Below are 17,552 nucleotides of genomic sequence, written 5' to 3' on the forward strand. Positions count from 1 at the left end.
CTCCTTCTGCTTTATTTACTGCCCGCCCGCCCGCTGAATAATAATATATATGTATATATATATATATATATATATATATATTTGTTATCTTGAAATTCAAATGATATTTTATCATTTTCAAGTAATCATATTTCGTATTATTTTGTCCTTTTGGCCCGTTTTCAGTAAAATGCGGTAGTAGACATCTTATCCTTATCCGGAACTGCATGAAACATATCCGGATCGGGACGATGCATCTCAGTGCTTGTAGCAACCACGTAATTGCACTGTTAATCAGGGGAGTATAAGTTTCCCTAGAGCGGTTCCTTTTCCTCAATTCCCTTATTACTTTAATTGAATGAAGTCCCCAATTTATTTTACGTGTGACAGTTAAATATTGAATAATTAATTCAAAAATATTAAGATTAAATCCGCCTGATGTTTTTCAAAATTGCTACGAGATGAGAGCAAACGGGTCGGGTATGTTGGGAGGTTTAGGTTTTAGATACCTTAGATTCATAAAAAGAGCCGACAAGGCTTGGAAAAATACAGAACACCTACGTTATCTCGTGATTGACGGAATTATTACGGACCCTGAACAAATATATTGATAGAGTAACCCCAGGGATATAATAAGAGAAAAATATAGGCACCGTCTCAGAGGTCTTCAAGCACTCGTCATTCCCCTTCACGTTGCACAATCATTAACTAAAACCTAAGCAGCCTTAGATAATTTATTCATATCTTTATTCCAAAATCGAATATTGATGTTTCAAGCTTGGTCGAGGAATCACCATCAGCCAGTCCTTCAAGAGGTGGATCTCAGGCTACCATTTAGTTGATATGGCACGTCGGACCGCTGAGTCGCTAAAGGAAGACGGAAGCTACCGGCAAAAGAAATGAACCGCGAGATGCGATCAACCGAAGACTAAGTTAGATACAAACTTAAATTTTGTGCACGCACTGATGACTGCTTGGGAGAAAGTTGTCAAGGAGCTCAATTGGGATGAGGAAGCTTGAAAACACACAAGACTCCTTCCATCTTTCCTAAACCTTTCCACGCAAAATTGTTCTCTCGATAAAAAACACATTAACGGGTGAAGTAATGGGAGCTATAAAATTAAAATTCTGCGGGATAAAGAACGCACCTGACAAGGCTGAGGAGCACGGATGTGGTGAAAAAAAAATGCAGCCGCTTGATTATGAAGGGTGGTTGGGGTGGATGGAAGGGGAATGTTTGAGTTTTGGGGAGGCGGAGTAGATAGAGTCGGGGGACGCGTGGGAAGTTGAAGAGAGGAAGACGGGGGGGGATGAAGTTAAGTTGTGGGTTCCGAAGAGGGGAGGGAGGGAGACCGTGCTGTTTGGGGAGGGGAGGGTAAGAGAAAGGAGAGGGAGGAGGAAGAAAACCGCGGGAAGACGCTGCCTCGTTAAGACGTCAACGGAATATCATCCAAATACTAAGTACATTTCTTAGGCCTTCTTAAGGGTAAACGTACGCTCGGATATACTGTATTCATAAGACTGACAGTAATGTTCTGATAAATAACATTTTATTATTATTATTAAAATCTACATGTGCTGATAGACAGTGTCAGGTGGCACACAAGTCCCAAGTAATCACAAGATATAACACGTAAAATCAGTCATTAAACAAAAGTACACTTAAAGGGAACTTCAAAAAACAAATCTCTTTCAGAAAGCAAGAAAATCTTCATCTCATTAAGATCAATCAAGCGGTAAGAAAAAAAGATAAATTAAAAAAAAATTAAGTTGTTACATATAATTTTAAACCACACATCAATCAAATTATTAAATATATTCCTTACATATTTTCTTAAAGGTATGCACTCTGTTAGGAAAGGGCTCAAATAGTTTTGCAGGCAAGGTGTTCCAATTAACAGTTTTTTATTTAGACAAGAAATCTTTTTGTTCGTAAGCTCATTTTTTTTATTTTAAGCTGAGTACGCTCCTGTACATAATATCAACGGTACTTCCTTCTTTATTTAGGTATTATCATGTAGATAATTATGTTAAACATATATTTGCAATGCCTCTTTACGGTAGCAGTTGGCTCTAATGCGCTTTTAGGGAAAATTGACAAAAATAGTAGCCATTTCATGTAATTATGGACTCTATCGTTGACCCTCTTGCATTTGTAAGAATATCACCAGAGTTTTGTTTATTTTGAAAAAATGTATTAGTTGGATTAGTTTTGCGAAATTCGATAAATACTCGTACCCCTAGAAAAGTGGACAGTTGATGATGCGAAAATTTGATTTAAAATTAACCTTGTACTTTCACGGAATCCATAATGCCAATTCTCTTTCTTTGATATCTTCTTCCAACCAACATTCTCCCTTAACGTAAACGGCCTTCAGCATTCCTCTGCAGGTATATTTCCTCTACACCATTTTCATTTCCTATCTAAATGCTTTCTATTAATTTATTATACCTCTTTAATGATTAATTAGAATTTTCTTCCTTTCCCACCCTATGGAAATGACCTGGACATTAATCTTTCTCTTTGACAAACATATTTTCTCCATAAATTTCCATGCCCATATCTTAAATGTCTCTTATTTTTCGTTCATCCTATTCGCTCCTAGACTAAATGTCTGATTTATGTAGTCTTTGCCAATCTCTGTACAAAATAAGTAGTCTATGGGAACATATTAAGCCTTGAGCCGCCGAAGGATGTTTAGTCTATCATCGCAAATTACTTTCCATATTACTGAAGAAGCAAGAGATTACCTACCACTGACGATGAGTTGGAGAAGATGGAATGTTGTATATACCAGCAATCGCTTTTTTATGATTACAGAATAAATCTCTTGAAAAACTTTTCCCAGCGATGTTGATGGCATATGTATTATTAGCCCCGCCGTACTGCGGTTGAAGAGAAACCATGAATATTAGATATAAGAGATCAATCGTAGAAGCGATAGTTTTAGGATTTTTTTCCCGCAAACGATTAAGGAAAATAATAACCATAAACGATCGCGTGTGGGGTTAAAATGTAATTTTTAAAATTGTAAGTAACTTGCAGTGATGTCATTTTTATCTAATTCTTACTTTAATGTTCTTCTTGTTGATATCAGGTCATCTTGTGAGCGTATAGTGGACTATACCTCATCAATATCCAGAAAAATCTTATAACATATCATTGTTAGTAGTATAATGGCCTTTCTCGGTAGTAGGAACGTTTTATGCTCAAGCGACACACAACAGAGTTTTTATTAATGATATCCAGGACACAGGGGGAGGGAATATCCAAGTGGATGCTATATTTTTAGGTTGTAAGAAAGCCTTCGACAAGATACCTCAAGAGAAATTGATTGATAAAATAAGATATTATGGTATTACCGAAATAGCGACGAACTGGATAGAGGGCCTCTTATTTAAGCGTAAACAGCATTAAGTAGTAGAATAGGTTGAGTTCATTATCGGCGCAGGTATCTTCAGGAGTACCGGGGGAAGCGTTTTGGGGCCCATACTCGTCTTGTAATACATTAACAACCTAAGTTCCCGTGTTAATTGCAGGCTTAGATTATTTATATACGACACAGTGAATTGTGGAGAAATTAGGACACAGGCACATAGCATGCATCTCTCTAACAATTTAGATCAGATGTTGTAGTTGTGCAAAATATGGTGGTTAACCTTAAATGCCAAAAAAGCAAAGCTCTGCAGTTTTGTTTAATTTTTTTCCAAAACTGGAGTGATTGGTATTTTTAGAAAAAAATTAAAAGGCAAAGAGTAAATATTTTTCCAAAATAAATGGGAATGAGTTATGAATATCAGAATATTGAGTCTTTCTCGAGCATGTAAAAGAATTGTTCACGATATTTGATAGATTTTTACTAAGTATATTTCCATTTTTCCTCCCTCTACCATTTCCTTCCTTAACACTTCCAACCTGGTGCTTGCAACCCCTGCCGCACACCTTTTTTGGTGGGTCGCGGAGAATTTATGTTGATCAGAACAGGTCATGTACTCTAGTATTACAATTTAGCGGGCCCAGTGACTGCGGGGTAACGTCCTCGCGGTGCAACCCAGAGGTCGCGGGTTCGATTCTCGCCTAGGTGGGTTTTTCTCCATCCAGGGCTTGGGTGTTTGTAATTATTTCTTATGTTATATTATTGTTTAAATTCCGATTTTAAAGGTCAAAGTGGCGTTTTCGAATTAATGTGAAATAAATAAATACATACATAGACTTACACTGACATTAAAACTTTTCATGAGGAACAAACATTAGAGGAATTTGCAGGTCGGCCAACGATAAACTAGGTATTATTTGAAGATAGCAGGAAAATTCAACGAATTGACTGGTGAGAAGCAGAAGCAAGAAAACACCTTTCTCTAGTAAGACCGCAGTTAAAATAAGGCAATTATTAAGAATTTGAAGGAGAAAACATTAAGTAAAGAATAAAATAAAGGTCAGAGAAGAATAGTTCAAAATTGCTACAGAAAGAGAGTAATCATAACGTTTATTTTGAAGGATGTTAGTTGGGAACTCTTTGATTAACAAAGAGATTAGGCAAGACTAAGGTTTTTATTTAGGTAAAAGACACCGAAGTTTTCTTGCAAAGCAGAGGGAATCATTATGGCCCCAAATTATACTGATAGATTCGACCATCGAGCTAAAATAAGAGAGGTTGGTTCTAGCTATGGTAGGGGACGATAAACGACTGCTGCGTGAAGTTCTAGGAAAACAGCAAATGTTGCTGCAAGGGATGCTTAGAGGCAAAGGGATGCTGAGGACAGTGATGGAGGGAAGAGTGCTGGGAAAGCGATATAGTTGGAGGCATTGGAAGGGCATTTGGGATGAAATTAAGGGGGATCAAAAATAAAATACAGACCCATAGAATAAGTTATTGTAGTAAGGGATTTAAGAATAGTTTGTATCATTCAATTACACTTTAAGATTACAGAAGTGTAGAATACTTGGGCCTATTAAAATCCTACCTGGTAGATTACTACGAATTCATAGACTCCCTCATCGGAAGAGACGAGCAGGCGTTTTTGGCTCATAATTTTAACAAAATTAAGCCCAAACACTTGGAATATATACTTCTTGTAAGACCAAAATGCTATAATATATTCAAGCATACCAATTCATGATACCCATAGTCATGTAAAAGTGTATTTGTACGAAATGAAATATATATATGGTCAAGCAAAGATTCGAGTGGATATACTACCTTGATCAAAAATTTCCCGGAATTTATTCAGAAAATTAAAAATACAAGTTTATTCATCTAAATCTATATTGTCCCCTTCAAAGTAATCCCCATCGACTGCAACACACTTATGCCAGCGCTTGATCCAATCCTCGAAACATTTTTTATATTCGGTTTTCGGTATGTCCATCAGTGCTTCCTGCGATTTTTCCATTACTTCCTCTCGGCTGCTAAAACGCGTTCCCCGTAATGGTTTTTTAACTCGATTGAACAGAAAGAAGTCACAGGGAGCCAAATCAGGTGAATTCGGTGGCTGTTGGATGGTATTTGTTGCATTTTTCGTCAAAAAATTACGAATAATGATAGCACTGTGCGACGGTGCGTTATCATGGTGCAAAATCCACGAGTTTTCTGCCCACATTTCTGGTCTCTTTCGGCGAATTGCTTCACGCAAACGTCTCATAACGCCCAAATAATACTCTTTGTTTACTGTCTGGCCTTCTGGCAAAAATTCATGATGCACTACACCGTTGTAATCCATGAAAACCGTCAGCATTGCCTTCTTTTTTGACTGAAAACGACGTGGTTTTTTTGGTCTCGGCTCATTTGGTGAACGCCATTCACTTGCCTGATGTCTGGATTGCGTGTCGTACTCATAAACCCACGTCTCGTCTCCAGTAATGATCCTTTTGATGAATGTGGGATCGGATTCAGCCTCGCAAATCATGTCTTTTGCGACGTCAACACGGTCTCTTTTTTGCATGAAATTGAGGTCTTTTGGAACCAACTTTGCTGCTACACGACGGAAACCCAAATCATTAACCACAATGTCTTGGGCGGATCCATAGGCAATGTTCAAGTCCTCCGCTATTTCTCTGATGGTTAATTTGCGGTTATTGGCCAACATTTCTTTTACTTTATCAATTTTTTCACCGACTTTCGATGTCGATGGTCTGCCACTGCGTTCATCATCTTCGATTGACTCACGACCACTTCTGAACCGCTCGTGCCACTGGTAAACGACCGTTTTTTTTAGAGAACACTTTTCCAACATTTCCAACGTCCGTGCGCCACTAAATCCGTTTTTTACGCAAAATTTAATACAAGTTCGTTGTTGCAAATTTAAATCCATTTCTGCAATTGTAAAAAATCGCCAACACACACAGAGATAGATGTACTCTTGGCTACGTAACTTTTGCAAATGTCGAGTTATGACACTAAGATTTAAAGGGAATATCAACAACAGATGTACCAATTTAACAAAAAAAACAGAACTCAAATCGGAACGATGGGAGCGCCACACGGTGGTTATTCCGGGAACTTTTTGATCAAGGTAGTATGAAATAATGCTTTTCCATGTAAGTAGAGTTGGCGTCCTAACATTCTCCACCATACTTTATTGTTGCTACGCCTGCGGGTACCTGCGCTCATGCATTGTATGTTGCTGAAACCTGGAGGTGTGTGGATAAACACATGGAAGTATTTGTGCCGGAAATGGTGCCAGAAAATCTTCGCCGAAATTAGCAAATAATATGACGCCAACATGTCTGGGTGCATTAGGATCGTTTTGTAATTCTTCACTTAGGCCATCAAGTTGTCCTCCTTAGCACATGCTATATTCGACGAGGGGTTTAGTCTCCTACCGTCCCTACCACTGAACCCATTTTTCTATAAAATACTGCCAAGAACCCTTTGGTCTCATTTATTATCACCCGAAAAATCCATCCATATATTTAGCCTATATTTATATGTACATATATTGTCAGTTTTCCACAGAAATATGTAAATTATTCATGATAGGAACGAATATTTTTGCTCTTAAGGCAATCCATAAAGATATAATTTTAGCATCTTTCCGATGAAGCATGGAAAAAATCATATAATATCAATCGAGGCTGATATCCACACGAGAGATAAAAAACCCAAATCCATTCTTTATTAATCTAATCGTTGAAAACGCCTACATTGGATTCATAAAAATACAATAATGGTAAATAAATGTTCCTGCCTGATCTCTCATGCATTGACCGACGGAAATAAAGCTTAATGAACGTTTTCTTCAATAATTTTACTTAGAAAACTTTTTTCCACTTGGCCACTCTAACGACACATTTTATACATTATTACTTGAATTTGAATAAATATAAAAATTTGCTTTTAAAAATTTAAGGTGAGCTCATGCGGTTAGTAACTAATTAAGAAAAATAAAAAAATACATAATGCAGCTCATGATTAATGTAACACGTTAGTAAAATGAATGGGATTAAATACAGTTGTAATGAATGACTTACTGTATTCACACGACTCTCACGAAGTACACGTAGTTCGCAAGTGTGTCGAGCAAAATTCCCGGGACTGAATCGTTTAATTTTTACCCATTTTCTTTTTATCATTTGATGCATATTTCAGACGCAAAAATCTCGTTGAAATCATTCACCAGGTGTAAAGAAAGCATTATGTCTTGTCACCGCTCGAGTAAATTCTTGAAATATCCGGCCCAATGTGGCTCGTCACGTTGCTAAGCGGTAGTAAAGGGTATCTTTGACCGGGTTAGCGACGAAAGTACACTTCATACTAACGTAGACAGCAGTTCAAAAGCGAGAATATAATTCTGAAATACGACCTACCTGAATCTTTTGTGAATACGTTGCGTGGATATAAGTAGGAGAGGTCGTTCATTGGGTTAATGTGGCGGCCTGTGTTCCGGTCTCACACCATAAGGAGCCTAGGTTTGAATTCCAGCAGTGGCAGAATAAATATATCAATACTATCCATATCCCTTCTTGGGATATTATGAGGAGAGTACCTTAAGCGCAGAATGCCGTATGTCAAATTGGACGTTAAACTATGTGACCCCTTGGCACATTTATTGGTAAAGAATATTAATTCCCTACGCCGGGTGTCATTCTTTACTCTACCATCATTCAATGCAAATCCCACCCCGATCAAATTACTCACATTACGCAAATCACCTTTGTTGCCGGTCAGCTCCCCTAATTACTAGTGCCATTCCAAGTTTGTCACCCAAGGAGCTTTTTATGCCTAATATATTAGGCTTTATCTCCCCTTGTCCCAGTTATCAGTCTGCACGTGGGCCTCGCAGCTGCAGGGATATACCCGAACACCGGCTGGTCGCGAAGGAAAACTTTATACTGCTTGGTCGACGTATCATGCCTGAAGGAACAAACACACCACCGACCTCTCCGTGAACTCGGCATTTCGCCGTTTCCCCCTCTCACCTGTGGCCTTTTCAAAGCGTGCCCCCACATTAAAAGATCAAGGCACTCAGCGTACATCCTTGTCCCACTAGTTCCTAGTATCCACTTATAATCTCACTATCGTGATATGGTCAGCATTTTCTTGTCGGTGGAAGAATTTCCTGGGGATAATTGCTTACTATTTTCCCATTCCTTCTCACACTTGAGAATTGAGTCAAAAACATTAAGTGTGAATCGGTCGAGGTGAGGAAATGTGTCTCATAACTAATGAAATTTATTTTCCGATTATTTCACATGCTCGTTCAGTTGAATCGATACATTACGAAGCTAAACAACTGGGAAGTATGGTGGTATTTTTGAATCGAAGGTAAAAAATGAATATTTTTTAATATTTCACACAGTTGAACTCATAGAAATCGATCGGTTTTTAAGCTGCCACAAGTGATGATACCTAAGCATGTAACCCAGAAGATCCAGTTCTTTATATCAGGTACCTTAAACTACATTAAGGCTGTTTTTACCCCTTATCCACACATTTCCAGGATCCATAAAATTTAAACCTTCCCTTCTTATCCTCCGTGTTATCATTTTTGCAACAAACAAGAAGATATTTAATATAAAATTGCCTATTTAGCTTTGACAGAGTATTCTTCCCCACAACTACCTAATTCACGCGATTGTACTGCAATGAAAAAGACGCCACATGGGAAGAAAATTGGATGTTTATTATTCCATTGTATTAAAATTCGCCGGATAAATAAAACAAATATTGATAAACCCTTCGTGATCAACCATATTTAAAATTCGTTTTCATCAATAAATATTGAAATCATGCAAACATAAGGTTGATTAGTCCTGTTTCCGCTCCCCGCTCTCTATCCGCAATGAAAGTGCCCACCCCAATCCCTCCCTTCGAAAAGCTTACCTTACTAAGGACGGCATCTTCGAGTGGCGCAATTACCACATAATTATGTTGGCAATGGCAAGATGATGAAATACAATCCAGGAAATTGGAATATCTTTTAAAAGGTCTATAAATCCATATTATATATATGTAACTTATTCGTGACACTTTTGGGGTGCGCAATGAACGTTTCCCATCACGTGGGTTGTAGCTACTCTCCCACCCTCTAGCTTAGTAGATCGACACCGAATCTCTTTCCCCTTCTTCTTACCCTATCCTTCTGTATCCTTCCTTCTCTTCTCGAAAAGAAACAGTGACGAGGAGAATAACTCAAATGCAACTGAGGAAAATCGGCAAAAATAAAAGATGTACTACGACCCTTTCTTTCCATAGGATCAGCCTTCGTCTTTGGAGAGAGAGCATCACTGTGTTACCAAATCTCTCCTCTACTTTCCGGGCAAATTCATGCTAACAATCACTTAGGTCCTTAGTAGGATTATTTTGCTGTCGTCGCTTTTGTTAGACCTAATTGCTATCGTACGGGCGTTCATTTAATTTATCTGGTGATGTTAACGCGTAAGCATGTGTATCTATTCAACTTTGAATTATTGATTTTATTTATATTTTATTTTAAATGAAAAAGATGCAGATGTGGTGACATTTTAATACATAGCAATACGTAGTTAATATTATTACACAGCGTCTTCTGGGATTTTCAGCAACTATATGATTATCCGATTTCATAAACATTAACCTTAACTGTAGTTGATAAGTATGTTGGAGGAATTAGTGAGGAGGCCCCTTGATTAATGAAGTCAGCAGGCAAGACAGGCTTTAAGAAAAGTATAGGACATCTGAGTTTTCTTGTGACTCCTCAGGGAATTATTATGAGAGCATAATTCAAGGATAGCCAAATCCAGCAACGGTGATGAGAAGGTGATTGAGATAGAGTTGGCAAAGAGAAGGCTTGATAGGAGTTAAGGGAGAGTGCTGAAAGGGGGGCCTTCTTTTGATGGATAGGATGCACTATTACGCCACATAGGCTCTTTTATGTACATCTAATTAAAATTCCTCTATACCACCGTAATGAAATGGACTAAGGAATTAGTCCACGCCGGGACTTTTTCTGCAAAGCTTTAAAACTCTTAAGAGATTAATTGATAAATTATATTATTCAAACATTGCAGATAAATTTGTGATCACAATAGCTTGAAACTTACAGTGTGAATCCTCAAAACATTATTCCGTAGAAACCTACCGAGCTTCCTATAATACTTGGATTTCCCTAGCGATTTTTATACACTTAAGTAAGGTTTGGCAGCGTGACATTGAACACAACCAGACTGGTATAAATAGTAATGTGTGCGTGCCGCAAGCAGAAGAGATTGAAAGACATCCGTCACAAATATTTCGAAAGGAGACATTCAGAGTTATCGTTCTGCTGTTTCATCGAAACTGGAAATCTCTTCCTTAACAATTTTTTAGTGTTCCCACGCTAGAAAACTTGTCTCCAAGAAATAATTCCATCAAACAACAAATCTATATCGACGAAAATGCTACCTAGTTGCCGAGTTTTGCGTGAAGGTACACATCACATACAAAATTATCATAGTGCGTAGAGTATGCCGAATTCCAGCGAGGACTGAGTTCACTAAGGATATACAGAAAGTTATGTATAACAATCAACATATGTACTTGTGCCTAAGAATCACTGAATTGTCTATCATTTACATATTCCATTTCATCAGAATCGATTTGATGGCTAGTACATAAGTGTAATAGGATACGAGTATAATAGTGCACTAGTATATATATTAATGCAATGAATTGTATTAATTTAAAGAAAAACCATAGCGGACGTCATCACTGTCCGGTTAACTGTCAACCACATTAATTATGTGGAAAAGCATGGGATAGCTTTTCCTAAGTACATTCATCCTAATGTTGAATGTATAACTGATTATATTTTCATCAACCCTCACCTAGCTCTCCTTGGCAAAAAATGACATATAAATTAAAATTGTAAATAAATCCAACCATAGGTCCACGCCTAATGGTAAAATGAAAGTCAGTAGAAGGACGGGTGGTAGGAAGTGATTTAATATGAGATAAACCAGACCTATTAAATACAAACGGCAAGGAAAACATTTCGTCATCGTCGTAGGCCACCAGTCAGTTTGAAACAGCTCTCCATTTTTCCTTCTTTCGGAGAATCTCTTCAACCGAAAACATATTTCTTCTCTTTGGCGCTTTTATCATCCGGAGTCTTCTTTGATAGGTACTTTTCTTTGAAAATTAGTTATTTCAAGCCATAATGCCACAAAATATAGGGTTTTCTAGAATTGTGGCTATGAATCTAGACTACCTCATTTAACAAGCCTATTCATTGCCACCTTCGACGAGACGCACTTGAGTCTCCTATAACTTACCAAAAAATGACACCTTATAGATTACCCAATCCAATGTAAGAAAATGGGCTATGCACCATACGTACCTTTGGTTCTCAGCCGACTTGGGAAAAGAGAAGATTAATAAATAACTGATAGTAGCACTTTCCCTCTGCATAAAATTTATTGCAGGTCTGACCTGATGATGATGCAATACATCGAAATCCGATCGTACAATAAATTTGATCGATTGGAATAGTGCAAAAATCAGTTATTTATTATGTACGATTTCCACCTTATCACGCCTGAAACTACTAAAAAGAGAAGAGCTCTTAGTTTTGCATATTGATGCAACGTAGTCTATGAGCAGCTTAGAATGATAATTATTCTGATCTTACTACGAAATATAAAGTAATAAAATTCATAGAATTTTCATAAAACAGCTATGATTCATATTTACGAACTGTGAATTCAATAATTTAATGTTCCTTCTGGAAATGATCCCGAAACTAGTACTTCACGCTACTGAGTTTACCACCTGGCTAACGTTTTACAAATTTGGCTGCCCTTCGCAGTATTCAATCTAGTCTTGAAATCAAATCATTCTTGTAAGGACACCATACATTAGAAGTGTGTCTTAACCGAGACCTAACAAGGGATCGACAACATCAGTTGTTCCCTTAGCTCCCTTACGCCTCTTCTCTCGTCGCGAAGTGACTGAATTGTTTGGATTGGTTTTGACGATCATATGCCATTGCAGAGGGCACTCATCATATCCGTCGATATGAACGGAAACCCTTTTGATTGGGGAAGACCTCCGGTGTCTTTTCCCGCAACCGGACCTCAGTGTTCGACCCTAATGAACCGACCGGGTGGATGAGATGAACGCTTGGCAGGCGTTGAAGTCTCCCGCCTTTGGAATTTGCGCGCATTAGAATCATCGCAGGTGCGTTCGCGGCCTGTATGCGAGAAAGGTTTCGGTCTTGGCGCGGGCGGGAAGTATTGGGACGTCCGCTCGGAGAACCGTTTGAATTCAAACACCGGGGAAGTAAGAAACGTGGAGGCATTGGCGGAAAGGTGTGGACGCGGTGGGGAGTTGCGTGCAGGGGGAAGGGGTAAAGGTGGGAGGGAAGGTTGGAGGGAGAAGGCTCGGAATGGAAAACGGTTGGAAGACCGGAAGCGAAGCACCTGGCGACCGTCTGAGGAGAGGAAGAAATAGACCGGAAGAGCATTACGCGAAGGAGGGTACGGGGACACCGACCCTGAGCGAGTGAGGGAAGGAAACAGAGACCTAGGCTGGGGGAGGGATAATAGGGAGAGGAAGAAGACGCGGCCAATTGGGAGGCAATGGTGCCAATAAGAAACCGTCTCGGTGGACACTTATTAAAAACAACGGCAGTGCTGACTGTTTTTCAGCCGCCGCCAAAAAAATAGAAAAAAACGATTTACGAAACGGGGATAAATTCGGGCACGCTCTCCGAAGAAGGCGAGAGTGTTTCCGGGAGGGTTTCGAGTAGGTGCTTCAGACGTCAAAATGGTATGTCCTCGATCTTTGCCGATTAATACGGTTGGCTTTGTGATGGCTCATATAATGCAATACACGTCGTTTCAATATGAATTTTTACAACCATTATGATCCAAAGACCTCAAAACCCACTCTGAAAGTTGGTTTGATAGGTGAAGTCTGAGCTTACCTTAGATTAAGCCCAACTGTAAGTAAAATTCATTCACCAGAGAAAGTAAAGCAGTTGATTTTCTCAACACATCTATGATTTAACAAAATTTGGTACCCGAAAAAATCACACAGCTTGGACGAATCGGGTAGAAAATCAGAGAGATTCGGGTTAATCGATCACTAGCAATTTGATTATAAGGGCAGCGTTCCAACCGCTAGAATTCCGAGATTAATAGGGTTATGATTACATAATTTGGTTAATTTGTTAATGTAATAGAAATATATATTATGCAATTCAATAATTTTGGTGTGGTAGTCCAGTGGATAGATCACTGGGCTACTGACAAGAGGGACTAGCTTTCATTCTGCGTGACATTCCGGGCACTCTTCATCATTACGCAAGCTGTGAGACTTCTTTCAGGTACTTTATCTTTCTAGGAAACGGCATAGGGATATAAATTAACTCTCCCTTATAGACTTTGTGTATAAGTGAATTTCACACCCCATATAGGAAGGGATTGGTACGCGGTAATCTCTATCCTGACCAATAAAAACTACCCTTCTGGCTTGGTGATCAAAAAGTTAGCAACCCCTGGTCTGAAATTTTCGTGTAAAACATGAAAGATACTATCAAGAAACAACTGAAAAAGTTTGAAATGTTGTGTTTTGAGAGAAAGGGTGAATTAAGCTGTTTAGATAAGATCTCACATAGGGGAGGTTCGAATAGAGTTAGAGAAAAGAGAATTGTGATGAATTCAGAGGTAAAGGTTGAGAATAACTAGATTCGGGCCATGTAGTCAGACATCAAGGCCTTCTCCCAAAAATAACTGATGGTTCGGTGTTAAGTGGAAAGCTTGGGTGTTTGTTATTATCATATTGATAAGTCCGATGTAAAAGTCGAAGTGCTGCTCCGGGACTAATTCAAAATAAATAAAGATAGAGGTCGACCAAGGAGACAAACCATGAGGCAAATAATTGAAGGCATGGATTCCGGAACCTACCTGTCATTAAGTGAGACCAGCAAAGGGGGGAGAAAGGATTGGTGAGCTGCTCCAACCAACAATTAAGTTAGGGAGTAAAGTAAGGGAAAGAGACTAAAAATAATTTCTGACGGATATTTCGACTTGTCTAAGATACTCCAACCACTTGGGTAATCAAAGTCTATGTGTGTGTATATATATGTATGTATATACATGTATATACTAGTATATATATATATATATATACTAGTATATATGATGTATGTATGTATATGTATGTATATATATGTATGTATGTATATGTATGTATGTATATATATGTATGTATATATATATAATCAAAAATATATATCAAGAAACAGATATGCATGATGAAATGCGCAAAACTTGTAATTATAATGCTGATAATTTAAAAAGAAAATTGGCATGCATATATTTTGATTTTAATTAACGAAAACATTTGTCAGAGAATTTCCACCGATGGGAGGATTAGCATTGGCGAGCCGTGGCGGAGGATGCCTTCTCTAGGGCTGGCGGTCACTGGGTAATGGAAGTGGATTGCGGCCACACGCATGCATGCGGGGAGGAACGCATGCATATGCATGCGAATATTTACGGCAATCAGGAAACCAAATTGCTACTGGAAAAACGCCAAAGGGCATTTAAGTTTTCTTTAAAGATTTTATTGGGAATAATGTGCTTTCCCCAGCGTGTTCGCCGCGTTTTTTTAAACGAACTAGTTTCGCGACTCTGCCGAGCAAGACGCCAGAGACGACTGTGATTTCTTGGAAATCATTTAAATATTTTACCTCCGGAGAATGAATGGTGATGAGGACGACGGGTTTCGGGTTTCCTCATCTATTCCCTTGGTTGTTCCAGAGTTGGATCGACTAATTTAAAATCATGTAACGCTTGACAGACTACATCGGAAATCGCCTATAACATATCAACTATGTCAGCGGTATTTTTCCGATAAAAAAACATACTATTGCAGAAAACGATTCAAGACCATCATAGATTTTCCAGCATAATGATTTATAAGCCATTATCCATTTGAGTATCTCCTTTAAAATCCAATTTATTGAGCTAGGTTAAAATTTACAATTGCCTACTGCCAACAATTGCGCAGTCTCTTTTTTTGCTAAAACATAATCAAAAATGTCTAACTTTCCGCTGCGAATTTAATGCAGATATCAAACATTTTCTACTCACTCCTCAACTCAAGCAGTTACTTTTTTCCCAAATTACTAAATCATTTTTCACAAGCAGATATTATTATTATTATTATTTCCAAGCGATTGAAAAAAAGAAATCTATTTTTTCTTGTTTTCATCAAAATATCGCAACCATACTAGTATAACAAATGTATAATATATCGCCTGGAAAGGATGCCTAATCATACTGAAACCTTAGCGGAACTTCAGTACTCTATCCCACATGTGCAACAAATTTAACTTTATGCTGAGACGAAAACCGTCTATTTTCAACTTTATATCAAGGAACGCTCATTATATACTACAATTCTGATACAATGAGCTTAGTGCCGTTAAATTGAATTACTTATCCTCGCAAAAATTACCTTTGTGAAAGGAATATGAGTATTGAGGGTAAATTCTATAAAGTTTTTGAATGAGAAAATCATTTATTCTTCTCTCATCACCGGCCAGACATTTTGTTGCTACTTAGGATTAGCAGCGACAAAAATAATATTCATAGAGAATGATAAGGGATAATATACAAGATTTGTACAAAAAGTATCGGCAACATTTTTTTCTGGCGTTTGCGTCAAGAGCTACATTCAGCCCGTATTTTACGTGTCCGTGATCGCAAATCATATTGACAGTGACAAGACTACAGTGCACATCATTACTACTGAAAATTTAGCGATGGGAATGATCTGAGCTAAACTTGTCCCGAATGTCTAAAGTGCTTGAGTCACCAAGAGTTCCTGCCGAAAAACGGTATCGCGACGATTCCCCGACCCCGTTATAGTCCCGAATTGGCACCAGCAGACTATATTCAATTCCCATAAGTGAAGGCTTTCCTGAAAGGATATCACCATGTGGACCTAAGTGCCATCAAACAAGGTTGCACGCCACCTTGAGGGACCGTCCGGAATCCGCCTATCAAGGAGCCTTCGAGTAGTGGGAAAGCCGCTGGCAAAAGTGTGTTGACACTCAAGGGATGTTCATAAAAGAATTTTGAGGCATTTTAGAAATATCTGAAATAAACCTACCTTATCGAAACTTTTTTCGATCTTTTTAATACACCCATGTACATTAATTTTCTCTTCCAGGCATCTCGTGGTCAACGAATTTTCACTTTTACTGTTTGCATCGAATTTTATTGAAGGAATTTTTAAATCAATTAAAGTGAAGAACTAGAGTATCTTTTTCTTCGTGCTTGGATTTTAATATTTCAACGATGAAATTTTTCGTAACTTAAAGCTTATTAAGTTAAGAAAAACCATTTATAATCATGAAACCAAGAAATATGATAAGTTTGGAAGATGGTAAAAACATTAATTTAATGAACGAAATTTCATTACCTGAACTTCCTTCTGAATCATTGAATTGTTCATTGAAAAAATGGAATGAGGGGGATGATGACGAAATAAAACAACTTATGCAGTATCAATTCAACGCATTGGTTTAAAATGGAAAAATATGCATGCTGCCTACAGGTGAAGCTGTGTTTGGCGCTCTGAAGGTGTTTCCACTGTTGGGAACCTCCATAATATTCGATGGGAAAACGGAGCGTGATGCATTCAAAATAAGAGTAACATATATGAAAAATGTGGTAGATATTCGACAATATTGGATGATATAAGGCTCATTACATTAACGCAGAGAACGATTCCTAATTTGGGTTAGGCCATTTTGATGCCTGTAAAATGTAATGTAGATTAGATTGCTACAGGTTAGGTCATTAGTAGAGTCTCTAAAGGATGCTCACTTCTACAAATACCCTGTAACCAACCAAGCATTTAGTGGAAGAGTGACGGAAGAATCAAGGACACAGCCATGGAAATAAAGAGGAACAAGAATATAAATGGAAGCTATGCATTGGATTGTCGCTTTTCTCTATGATTTCTCTGCTCTCTCTCTCTGTGTTACGAAAGTGAATTATGGGAAAAGAAATTGAAACATTCGTACTTGGATTCAATGTCTGCCTATATCCCTCTCTGGCTACCTCTCACAATTTGAACACTATTTAATTCGACAATTCG

This window comes from Hetaerina americana, unplaced genomic scaffold (assembly GCF_022747635.1).
Source record: "Hetaerina americana unplaced genomic scaffold, ioHetAmer1.1.p SCAF_69, whole genome shotgun sequence".
NCBI classification, from domain to species: Eukaryota; Metazoa; Arthropoda; class Insecta; order Odonata; family Calopterygidae; genus Hetaerina; species Hetaerina americana.